The 13,329-nt window shown below is 31.6% G+C and overlaps 1 protein-coding gene and 1 long non-coding RNA gene across 3 annotated transcripts in view; one reads left to right on the top strand and one right to left on the bottom strand.

Moving 5' to 3' along the window:
- Window positions 1–13,329, bottom strand: part of LOC126778169 (equilibrative nucleoside transporter 3) — a 37,322-nt gene that overhangs the window by 16,594 nt on the left and 7,399 nt on the right. The window contains exon 1 of one of the 2 annotated variants that reach the window (XM_050501619.1): window positions 131–255. The exons of the other annotated variant lie outside the window; for it this stretch is intronic. The gene's annotated coding sequence lies outside the window, so the exon portion shown is untranslated. Of the gene's footprint in view, window positions 1–130; window positions 256–13,329 lie in introns of those variants that run through there. 2 annotated transcript variants of the gene reach the window in all.
- Window positions 7,775–11,378, top strand: LOC126778340 (uncharacterized). The gene is made up of 4 exons (XR_007670133.1): window positions 7,775–8,062; window positions 8,382–8,512; window positions 10,308–10,434; window positions 10,719–11,378. It is a non-coding gene; the product is annotated as an uncharacterized LOC126778340 (long non-coding RNA).

Genomic DNA, 13,329 nt, shown 5'->3' with positions numbered 1-13,329 from the left:
AAAAAAAGAGTTTTTTAAATCGGTTCATAAATGACGGAGATCTGAGATAACAATTATAATAAAATAAAAAAATACAAACGAATTGAGAACCGACCTTTTTTTGAAGTATTTAAAAATAAACAGTTCTTACATTAAATGAACGCAGTTTATTTTTTTCGTTAATATCAACGCGTGTTTGAACGACAATATTTGTATCAGATAAAATTATTATTTTTCACACGTTGACTCCATCAATTAAGACACACAACTTTCAGCGAGGAAATTTCATTTTATTATACCATCCAATTTCGATCCACCGACAATGGGGTATTATCGCAAGTTTCGCAGTAAACCTTTTATATTTATCGCCTATAAATTGGTACACTCGAGTTCAGCCGCCAGAGTTCAGCCGTCAATACAAAATGGCCGAACTCATTATGGCGCTATACTATTTTCATAAGAGTAGTAAAAAATGCAATTTGCATTAAGTTCCACTTAAGCGCTTCCAGAAATATTCACAGGATTTTTATCGGAAAAATCTAAATTAAATTACCGTCTTATAGGAAATAGAATCTCTTAGGATGTATGCCATAAAACATAAATAAAAATACAAGTACAAGTACAAGTAAATATAAAAACAGAGAGAGTACATGTACGCAAACGACAAAATGGTAATACTTTTAGGAGTACGAGTTACGGCTAAGCCATAACCACCCCCTCATCAGATAATCTACCGCAAAACAGCAGTACTTAGTATTATTGTTTTTTTTTTATTACATGCACAGGCTCAAAGGTGCCCGTGCCTTTTTTTAATTACTGTATTATTGTGTTTCGGTTTGAAGAGTGAGTGAGCCAGTGTAATTACAGGCACAAGGGACATAAAATCTTAGGGTCCAAGGTTGGTGGCGCATTGGCTATGTGAGCGACGGTTGACATTTCTTACAATGCTAATGTCTAAGGGCGTTGTTGACCACTTACCATCAGGTGGCCCATATGCTCGTCCGCCTTACTATTCTATAAAAAAAAAATATCCACCTAACGCCTCTCTTGCATTAAAACGAGGTTATAATGGGAGAGTTTAGAAGCTCGGGGATAAAATTTTATAACGGACTGAGATTAGGTAAATTGAAACTTCTTAATTATACACTAGTTATTACTAGAACAAGTTGTTTTTATATATACAACTAAATATGAACGAGCAAATAACCCAAAAGCCGCATAAGTGGTTTTAATTTTTTTATTAATATCAAATATCATATCAAGTTGAGAATTGTTGAATTATGTATGTTGAGAATTTCCCAATTCATTATTCATTTCGGATCGTATACGAAATTTAATGAGACACGTCATACGGTACTCATATAAAGAGTATAAGAAAAAAATATTCGTATGTATTGTACCTATAAGTACTAAAATGACAACAAATATACCCTACAACCTACTACGTAAGAAGTACGTAAGTGATGCTTTAAAACGTTCATTACTGAATAATTAATTGTGTAATAATTTAACGCAAAACTTTTCAAAGGATAGTTTATTGAAGCGAAGCATTGATTTATCATATTTTTTACTTGGGAATGACTTGTTCGCCTGCCAAATAAATAAACACAGACTAAAAATATGGATTTATTTCAAATAGTCATTTTATCCTATATGCAATATAAAACGCTGAGGTTAGGAATATGCAGCATTTCCGATATGATTGTAACAATTCTAAATATTTATCCGCAGCGATACACAATTTAACATATACAAATAACAGAGGCGTGAGACGTGTTCAGCTTATGATTTATGTTTACTCCGACTACTTTGTACATAGTTTTCAAGAAACTTTAAAAAAAAAAAACTGTAGCCAGTAATGGGTAGGTAAATTTCAATCATTTCATACACTATTAATGCGGAGCCAACCAATGGCAATGAGATGTTACATTTCTCTTGTGCTGGGTGGCTCATTTCCTCTTCAAACACTATGTAAGTATTATACTTAACTAAATCTGTGAACTTAATTTAATAACTATGTCAACCGGTGACATTTGGCATTTAAAATTCTTCGTGAAATGCAAAGTTGTACATAGTAATGTATAAGCCTTATATTTAAATAACTATGCTTTTCAATCTATGAAAAAAAAATGATTTTTTTTTTTAAACCAAAATGACTGGTTACAATCAACGTGTTGACCGTACCAATATTACAAGAGTAATTGGATGTTCCCGAAGCAGTTCTCTGTAACATATTTCTGTTACACATACTAGGATAAATTATCACATGAAGCAAATTGGCGTAATTGAATCTTGGACTGTAATATGACAAATGTAGTCAGTGCATCAATTGAGTTCATCTTACAAAGTTTATATTACGCTGATAAATTTATATTGTGTTATTTGTTCCATCTGATATGTGATACCTTTTCTGTTATTGTCTATGTCTATTGTAAATATCAGCAGTTATATGTTTACAACTTTTCTTGGACTAAGTAGAATTAAGCTTAGTCTACGCATCATATATATTAGATAGAATTACGACTGCGTTTTAAATACAAAATATCTTTCGCTGCTATCAATAAAACAATTGTTTTTTTTACATTTACATAATGTCACATTTAAGCAAACCAAAAATCCAAAGTTTTTAATATCATGAAGGATTTGTCGATGGAGTTTTTTTTTTGACAAATATGCATTACTTTATTTAAGTATGAAAATTCAAAAAGTTGCATCGTTTAATCGTGCAATGTTTACGATGCAAAAAGCAGTTTATAAAACTTATTAAGAAAATCGTGGTTTGGTATTTCTATAAAAAAAAACATTTGATAAAACATGTAAGTATCGATTAAAAATTGTTTTGAGACTAAATTATTGCGAGGTTATAGAGCATTTGCTTGACCTGCTGGAGTCATAACAAAATAGCCGATGTAAATCAAAACGATGGTGAAGAAACAGCTACAGGTTATTCTGAACGCTATTGTGGCAAGTAAACTAAATTTTTGTCGGTGAATTTGAGGAAATTGAATATGATTAACGTCCGCTTTCAGCAAGATAGCGGATCATCACACACAAATTGAGAAACAACCGCATTAATCAGAATAATTTCAAGAAATTCTTGAATCGTATTGACGTCCAAGATCTTGCGATTCGACCCTACTGGATTTAATAAAAAGCTACTTGAAATGTAGTGTATGTTAATGCCCAACGAACCCAAGACAGTTCAAGACGTTAAACGCAACATCCAAGCTGAAATGGAATTCATAGATCGGCTATTATTGCAGAAAGTCATTGATTATTTTGATATTCGAACGATTGAAAAACTGTAAAAAACTGTTTCGTTTTTTAATAAGCTAATAAATTAATATTGTTCTATCTGATATGTGACACATATGCTGTTATTTTCTAATATATGTCTATTGTCTATAGGCAGTTTACCAAACAGTCTACGTATTAAACAATTACATACAATTACTACTAGATACGTTTTAAATACAGGATTTTCAGCTTCCGTTTCGTATTTAATTAAAAATTAATTTGTCGTGCTAAATTATACGGTTAATGCAAAATAAAAAAGCTCCAGGTTAAATGGCCATTAAGTTGAAGTACTTAATATATAGATCTACCTTGCAATGTTTACGACACCTCAGAGAAGAGTGAAACTTCAGCGTGTTGCAAAAGTACATCTTTAAAATTCTTAAAACGTAGCTAAGCTAAAACAACAGACTCAACAGAGCATAAAGTAAACATCTCCAAGCTCGTTCTGAAAGAATTATTTCTTTTTTCATTATCTCTGTAAAGTTGAGCAATGCATTTGCTACGTGGAAACGGTTATTGACCTTTTATATATATATAAATATTTTTTTTATTAAGTGTGTAGAAGTTGGAGCCAATAACTGTTCTTGAAAAATAAGGTAGTAAGGGTGGAGTTAATATTCTATATCTAAACAGAAACACTTAGTATTGTTGTGTTCCGGTCTAAAGGGTGAGTGAGCCAATGTAATTACAGGTAACAGGGACATGACATCTTAGTTTCCAAGGTCGGTAGTGCAATGATGATGTCAGGAATGGTTAATATTTCTTACAGTGCCAATGTCTATATCGGTGGTAACCGCTTACTATCGCATGTCTATTTTGCCTACCAATCTGTTTTTATCTAACAATTTCAAAATTAAAAAATGACATTTCCGATACCAATTATCCGGTAATTTAAAAAACAAAATGAATGACAACGGCATAATAATGGTATATTTTGCAACATTGACACAGAACTCGCGAACAATCTCCACAACAAAAAATGGTCCACCAAGAGTTAATTTCGTGCATTCATTTTTAATGATATAAAAATAGAAAAACAATTTGTTACAACATGGGACAAGGCTGCTTATATATGTATTACAATACAAATAACACTCCAAACCGTTTCCGTCGGTAGAATCTCACGATACGGAACTGTTCGTGAAATACCAGTTGAATTAAATACGTTTTGGGTAAAAGAGATATTTAAATAAGTCGTTGAGCTCGGTTCTTCGTTTGTGCAATCGTTGAATATGGAAACGCAGTGCCTATCCCTTGAGAAAACTATTATTTCTCGGAATAAATAGTTATCATTTATGCTACGTAGTTATGTAAAAACTACCGATTTATAGACGTAATCGGACTGGATAGTTGTTCCACGGCTGCCAAAAAAGGAGTGTAATATTTTCAGGGTTTTTGTTTGTATGTATGCATGTAAATTTATCTATTCCACCATAACTTTAAAATCCCTGAACAGATTTTTATGCATGGGTATCGTTAGAATCCCTACATCATGCCGAGTGACACCAGCTGATTCATTCCTTAATTAAGGCAACCGTGTTTTTTTTTTAATTTTGTATCAAAATATCGCATAATTACACGCAAAATCTAATAAAAGGTTCCTGTATAGTATATACAGATACACAAAGAACATTAAAACAGCAGTTTTGTCGCAAGATTATATTTACAAAGACGACGGTGACGTCATCGTGCTCATTCATACGCACAGCCATTCAAATACAGTTACATCCTTCTTAAAGTCTATTGATTTTTAAATGATTTTAAAATATCATGAACGTTGGACGATCCTTTTGACAGTGTAATATCATACAATGCAAATAAAAGGAACTCATATATGGTATACAGTCTAACGATTAAATGACGATGTGTGATTGACCTGTGAGCGTCGACCCGAACAGCCAATGAGAACATATTGTTCAATATTGAATAATAATTAAATGTGAAATCAAACCGAGTGTAGTTATCTCACATTTAAATAGAATATTTTTTTATATGTGCATATAGAGACAGCGGACAAATTTTAAGTAATCTAAGAAAATATAGATCAGAGCACGCTCTCAAAACGCCACTAACCACGGGATATACAACGTGTATGACATATATGTGAATGCTTTGTAATTCTACTAACAAATAAAATAATAATATTCGTAATTATTTATTAAATGTTATCGACACATTTACAAACAAATAAAATGGGTTTTTTTTATTGATAATGAGTAATATCCACATTTATTATATTTTATTTAGTAAAAAAACTTATTGTAACAAAATATATATGAATAAATTCAATATCTACTCCACCGAGTACCCAACGTCAAGTACGTCACAATTAAAACGATTTTAACCATTTCGAAGTCAAAATTTTAGTATAAATAGATAAGACGAATACGAAGTAAAAGAGCTTGAATTTAATATTTGTATAAATTTAATATAACGGACAAAGACATTCAAATGGGCGGATAGTTTAGGAGATGAGTGGAATTCCGCTTTTCCGAACGAAAACCGTTAATATATATATATATTAACGTTATATCGTTAATATATATATATATATATATATATATATATATATATATATATATATATATATATATATATTAACGAAGTAACTATGACTTTCTTCTCTTTCTACTCAGTAGAATTTACATTTCAGAAGTACGTAACGTTTTAGCATTAAAGGAACATTAAATTTAACATTGTAAAATGACGATTCCGAAATGCTCTTTCGAGTTCGATTGAATAAAGTGAATTTTGATTTAACGATATATTATTAACCAGCTATTCAACCAAAGAATGCATAGCGGTCAAATAGTAGCCGTGCCCTGAACCGCGGTCGCTTAAACTATCTGAGTCACTCTGGAATGTAAATATTGTTGTAGATGTATCTTTTGTTCTGCTTCATGATAACGCATGTTACTATCAAATTACAATTGATTTACGATTCTATTTACAACGTTAGCTAATAATAAGTTTATTTACGAATGTGACGACAAATATGACTTAACTAATTATCATCTGAATTCATTACTTACTAATATTTTTCTAATGACTTTCCTGTTATAATCTATTGAACTACTACAAAAAGGAAAACTTGATAGTTGAGTAAAACCACCATTACCACTGGTACCATTGGTTCAACTTTGAAATACAGAAATACAAACCCACTCGTATTCCATTTTGAATGGTAGGCATGTTAATTCAGGCACGAGGGTCGTAACATCTTAGGTCCCATGATTGGTGGGGCATTGATGATGTGCGAAGATGACAACTCACTACCACGAGCCCGATTTATATAAAAGTAACAAAAACTCGGGTGACCATCTTAGTGAAAACATACATGAAATATATACATATATAGTATAATGTATAACTTTCATGATTCACTGTCAACCAGCGTCGACTATAAATCTCAAACATATATACAACATCCATATTTACATAAATAAACGAAATCTATAAAACTAGAAATTTTCCATTGAAACTCATCTTTTAACGACTTAACATAATATAAAGATCGCAAGTACAAATCATGACTGCCTGGCATGGCCGCAAGAATGCTGGCAGCATTTCCCCTTCAGCATCTTTTCCATTCTAGGCGAATAATGTGTAAGCATTCCTGTCACCAGCGGAGACAGTGAGACGGTTCGTTAGGTATTTAAAAATAAAACAATCTAACTCAGGCATTAATCCTTACGAATGTGGTATGTTCAATTGGTATGGCAGATGAAAAAAAAATGTTATTTTTAAATATCATTATATAAATTTAAAATTCAGAGTAGGTTTTTTTATACTTGATAGTAGAGTTTTATTCAAGTTGTCTAGGAAGGCTACCAACTCCTCGCTGACGATAGACAGCCAAACAGCAATATTTAATATTATTATTCCGGTTTGAAGGGTGAGTGAGCCAGTGTAATTACAGGCACAAGGACATAAAATCTTAGTTCCCAAGGTTGGTGGCGCATTGGCGATGTAAGCGATGGTTTTTAACATTTCTCACAATGCTAATGTCTATGGGCGTTGGTGGACTCTTACATCAGGTGGCCCATAAGCTCATCCGCCTACCTATTCAATAAAAAAAAAACATTTTAAATATATAAAAAAGTCTCCGACTGAGCTGAAAGGCTAATTCGTAGAGATAGCATGAAAATATAATTAAAGAAGATTAAACAGATAGATAAAAAGTAATTTGAAGAAAAATTACAAATATTTATACAAAATATCTTTATTATGGTATGAATTAGACAGTGAGAAACAAAGAACGCTTACATTCACACAATTAAAATGATAACTATAAAAAAATTAAAGTCGCTTTTTAAAAAACTTTCTCTAATAAATGAGTTATAATTTTTAACGTTTAAAATTTCTTAATATATATTGTATTTGAATGTACTGTAAATAATATATTGAGAAATCAATAGCCGTTGTAATAGCCATTAAAATATTATGAGCAGAACTAAAACCGAATCACACGCGAGAGCAACGCGTAATTCGAAATCGTTATAGCAATTAGGTCTATAGACATTTTATAAAAATAGGTCGAGTTGAAATGTAGTTTCAAGCTTTTAAAAAAAAAAATCAAAACCGTGTTGTAATTAACTGTTTTTTATAATTATAATATTATAAAACTTATTTGAGTATTGCCTACTATTAAATAAACTAGTTATTTTTACTATAGAAATCACGTCTACGGTCCACGTTGTCGACGTGGGTCGACGTAGGTGGACGGGTCTGGTATATGGTAACTGCGATTGGATTTTATAGTATTCCTGAATATTTAATATAAAATGTAAGTAAAATCAAATACTAAATAATATATCTAAATATTTATCATTTCCGATCGGTAATTAGATAATTTACTCGGTATAAAATAATGTGTTGAATTGAATAAACATTTTTAAATTTATCGAATCGCAACGGTGTTGGTCGACTATGTATTTGTTTATATGATAATTTTCTCTTTAAAAATTTCATTCTCCATACAAAATATAAAAATAAAAACTGCTCCTTATTTATTTCATTTTAATTACCTTAAATGTCACTACGCTCGTATTATTATAAAAATATAACTGTCAAAAAAACTTACATTTAGCTTTTTTGGTCCTCAGTCTGATCTCACTCCGGTCGTGTTTGATTGCCGTTATGAGAGTGAGGAACAACAGCCTGCAACCTAATGGCTATTCTTTAAGATTATGCTCCGTGGTCAAATTCCGGTCAGAAAATTTTAAATATTTCGAAGGTTTGTCAAATTGATAATATTAGGTAGGAAATCTGAGGTCATTTACAGTACAGCATTGTCATAACTAAAGTCGGTTAACACATCACTATTATCTCGAACACGGGAGCTGTTCTGACTTATTCGTGAAGTACTTTTGTCAAACTTATAACGACCATTTCATATCCAGCGTTAATTGAATAACACAAAAGTTTATTTTGAGAATAGTGAGGTCGTTTACGGGTTATCTGCTCGTATTAATGCTTACTGCTCGTTAGTTATATTATATATAAGACCTTTTGTAAAATATTATTCATATACAGATACAAAATACCTGTCTTTATTTTTTTTATATTGACATGGCAGCATATTAGTCTACATTTATGAATCATTTAAAAAAAACACTCAACCAAATCAAATATAATACCTAGGCTCTTGCGAACACTTTTGACTCATTTTACAAGATAAAGTAAATTTAAAGGACTGAGATATGAGATAATAAGATTCTACCGAGAAGTACTTGCAAGAAACTCAGTAGTCACTCTTTATCGACAACTAAATTACATATATAATTAAAAACAATTGAATTAAACAAAATAATAAAACTTTAAAACTAGATGTTATCTTTATTTATGGCGAAACAGTCATACAAATTAGTAGACTTCTTTTGAATATTGTTTTTCATCTGTAACTTTCCGCCATCTGATCGACTATATGAACCCCGTACAAGCAGAATGCACAATTATCATACGAAAGAAACTTAATTAAAAATAAGAAAACCTAAATTAAGAAGAATTAAATAACAACTTCAATAATATTATCAATCCTATGAACTGTTCTTTTGTAAGATTAAGATATTATTGTAAATGAGCACATTAGTTTATATTACACACATTTTCTATAATATATTAGCTTCGTTTGATGATGGAGCGCGATCAAACTATTACATATACATTATATGAAAATGCAGTTACAACTGCTGGTGGTAGGGCTTTGTGCAAGCTCGTCTGGGTAGGTACCACCCACTCATCAGATATTCTACCGCAAATCAGCATTACTTGGTATTGTTGTGTTCCGGTTTGAAGGGTTAGTGAGCCAGTGTAATTACAGGCACAAGGGACATGATATCTTAGTTCCCAAGGTTGGTGGCGCATTGGTGATGTAAGCGATGGTTAACATTTCTTACAATGCCAATGTCTATGGGCGTTGGTGACCACTTACCATCAGGTGGCCCGTATGCTCGTCCGCCTTCGTATGCTATAAAAAACATTTCAAATACATAATAGTAAAACTATATTTTACAAAACTACAAAATTTCTGACATTTATAAATAAAATATTCTAACGATCTTAATATTAGTATATAGGTGAACTATTTTTAATAACAAAATCCCAGAAATTGCAGAAGCGTGGCATGTGATAGCAATATATGAAGGTCTTTGGTGATATAAATAAAATGCACCAGAAAATTCAGAGCATCGTCCTAGTTGCGTTATTATAAAACCATTTATAGCAACGGTTCTGCATTGCAGTCGACGCATAATTTTATCTCAAGCACGTCAGAAGTTACCAAAATGAGTTTTGGGAAATGCTAAGTAACTTTGTAATGATAAAGTTTCTCATAACAAATTTTAAACATGCTTTACAGCTTTATAGAGCTTGAGAATTAACTTCACAAACATTCAGACAAGCACATTGATACAGATAAAATCCTCCTTTTGTACGAGACGAACCTTCTTTTATAGACTAAAAAAAAGTTTTTTTTTTTCAATTAAAAAAATTGGTATATTTTTAATTATTTTCAACTTTATTATATTTAGGAGAAAGGACTGTCGCATTGTTATCATACTGATTCGCGCCGTTGAAGAAAAACACTATCACCCAACAAAGAAAAAAGGGGGTGCCATGCACTCGCATTCATTGGCGAGACGGTGGCCCAGAAACCTAGTGAGTTGCCTCTTTTTTTTTCTTAAAATGACAACCCTGTTGATTGGAATTTATTGTGACTCGTTTCCATTGTAGTTCGTTCTTTTAAATGAACGTACATTACGTTTCATATTAATTAATTACTACTGCGCAAGCGCTGCTTTAATCTTCTAAAGTTTATATTGATAATTAAAAAATTAGAGAATTCTCGCTTAAAAGCGAAAGGCATTGAATATGCATAGAAAATGTTAATTAGTCACACGTAGTAATTAATAACATAATTTTAATATACTAAAATTTTTCAGGTCAACCCCAGAAATTTACATTTATAATTATTACCTGCCTCAGCTGAAAAACGTGTTATATACATATATGTATGTATATGCATATCTTAGATGCCAAAATCGTGTCATTATTTTTATTTCAGTCATAATAGTATTGAACACTATCATTACTACAGCTTAATAGCAAGTGCATCGGTCATTTATACAAACCGTATACGGGCGAACTACAAGATAAAACACAATTACGAACTTTATATTGTACACGATTAAACGATGCAAGTCCAATGTGATACAGGTCATAGCAGAAAGGAGTTCACTAACCCAATGAGAGATGTGGAAAAAAAAAACATAAAACGGGAAACAGCGTCATGAGAACGCATTGTCTAGGTAGAGCTCTTATGCCATGAAGGTATCAAGGGTTCTCGAACAACTTGAAGGAGTAAAGGGCAGCCAGCGCGAGTATGAACAACGAATAATGGGAATGTGTGTTATTTTCAAGAGTAGAACTTTTTACTGAAAAGGTTTAATTGATCTATATGAATATTAAATTAGGTTAATTATTTGACGCAAACATTATGCAGCCAAATTACAACTACGGATACGATATTGTGTATTTATATTGGAATTATTTTCTCATTTTTTAAGCTGGTTAGCGCGATTTTTGTTTTAAGCGTTACTGCTCCGCTCCCGTGGAACGTAGCGTGATGTTATACAATTTATAACATTTCTCAATAAATGGAATATTTAATTATTTTCTGTTTAATTCGGAGGTCTTTAGATAAGCGGGTTCAATCAAACAAACCTTTTAACTTTATATTTTAGTATAGATAACTAAAGGTGAGGATATATACGACCTAACTTACAAATGTTTTTCAATTATATCTTTCTCTTTCTATCATCATTGATTTGACATTCGAAAGAAGAGGATACTGTTTTTTTAAACAGTAATTATTTTTAGTTCAAGCTCTAAAGTCCAGTAATTCATAGTATTTTATAGAACAACGTCTTAACAAGTTTAACACACTTTAATGCATTAAAAATATACTTTATAACGTCCTTACGATGCTTTTGTTCCTTATTACACAACCAATCTTTACGCGGAGTTTAATATGCTACAAAATTTACATATCAAAACCCATCTTAGCTTCAACGTCGTCGCTCGTTTGAAGTGTCAAACTTCACTTCAGAAGACGTTTTGAATATGCCACCTTATTTGAATTTTAAGGGAAATAACAACGAAGTTACTTTACACGCTGCCATTGAAATTATTTAATATTGAACGAAGTAATAATATATGTAAAGATAAATCAGCTAGGAGACGTTTTTGCGTCTGTACTGTACCGTCAGCAGATAAATATATATTTAGATAGATCTAACATATTATAAGTATTAATAAACTTTATTTTCAATCATGAATTGTTTCAACTCCAGACATTTCGTAGTCATCCTCATCGTCTATCATTAGATTATAAGTTTTTTTTATATATGCCAATATGGGCGTCAAATGGGCGTGAGGCTCACCTGATGGAAAGTAATTACCACCGCCCATGGACACCTGAAACACCGGTCCTACATGTGTGTTGCCTGATTTAATAGGTTTATTTGATAAGTATAAAGAAAAAGATTAAAAAATCAATTCGAACATACAATACATATACAACCTTCGGCAGACGTTGTCTTGCCTTTGTATTCACCAATTGTCATGGCGATCGGTTGAACGGTAAAGAAATTGATAAAAAGGTGTATAATATAAAAACCTTCCCCATGAAAATTACATATTTATATGAAAATTTTCATCGTGATTAGTCAAACAGAGACGAAGTATGGTGAACTACAGTGCTAGTCTGTTAGAACTCACTCCATTACTCACCCGTGAAATATTAACAACCGATTTATGGTGATATACTATTCATTTCAAGACCGTTTTCTGAGGTGAGTTTCGAGTTTGTTCTTAAAGAACAGGCCTACTGAAATAGATATATAAAAATCCATTTGTATTTAATAAGATTTTAAAACAAATTAAATATGACATGGTTTTCATGTAATAAATGTTTAATTCCAAGGTGAAATAGGGTTCGTACCTATTTGTTATGGATTATGTATTCGGTAGTAATGTCCTATCGTCACGATACATCGCGTTTCTATAAAATAATAAGATTATTATTGCAAAAAAATTAAACTTTCGTAAATTACCTAGAAAGTTAAAACGACTATATATTTAAGGTCACAAAAAGACTATCTCTATACAAAACATCAGATTGATCCATTACTACGCGTTAGGATAAACCAACTAAGCACTATTTAACAATAATAAAGAGTTATCATTCATGACAAAAACAAACGAACGACGGGTCAAAAACCCTAAACATTTAAAATTCATCCGATCCTTGTATCTTATCTTCTGATACTTAAGCCGTATCTCTGACATCACGCCTCCGAACTGGTAGAGGTGAAAGTTAGGCAATGAAAAAACCGTTACACGTTCTATTACTTATTTGGAAAAATAAGAAAACACAAACGGCCTCTTTGAATGATGGGTGAAAATTTTACTCAACTTTCTTCCATAAGACGTCAGTATAGAATTTATCTACTGAGACTAATTTAACACGGTTGTATTAACACCTAAACGAAA

Source organism: Nymphalis io, chromosome 25, assembly GCF_905147045.1.
Source record: "Nymphalis io chromosome 25, ilAglIoxx1.1, whole genome shotgun sequence".
NCBI classification, from domain to species: domain Eukaryota; kingdom Metazoa; phylum Arthropoda; class Insecta; order Lepidoptera; family Nymphalidae; genus Nymphalis; species Nymphalis io.
Note: the sequence above shows the minus strand (reverse complement) of the source record. Positions and strands in the feature narration are given on the sequence as shown.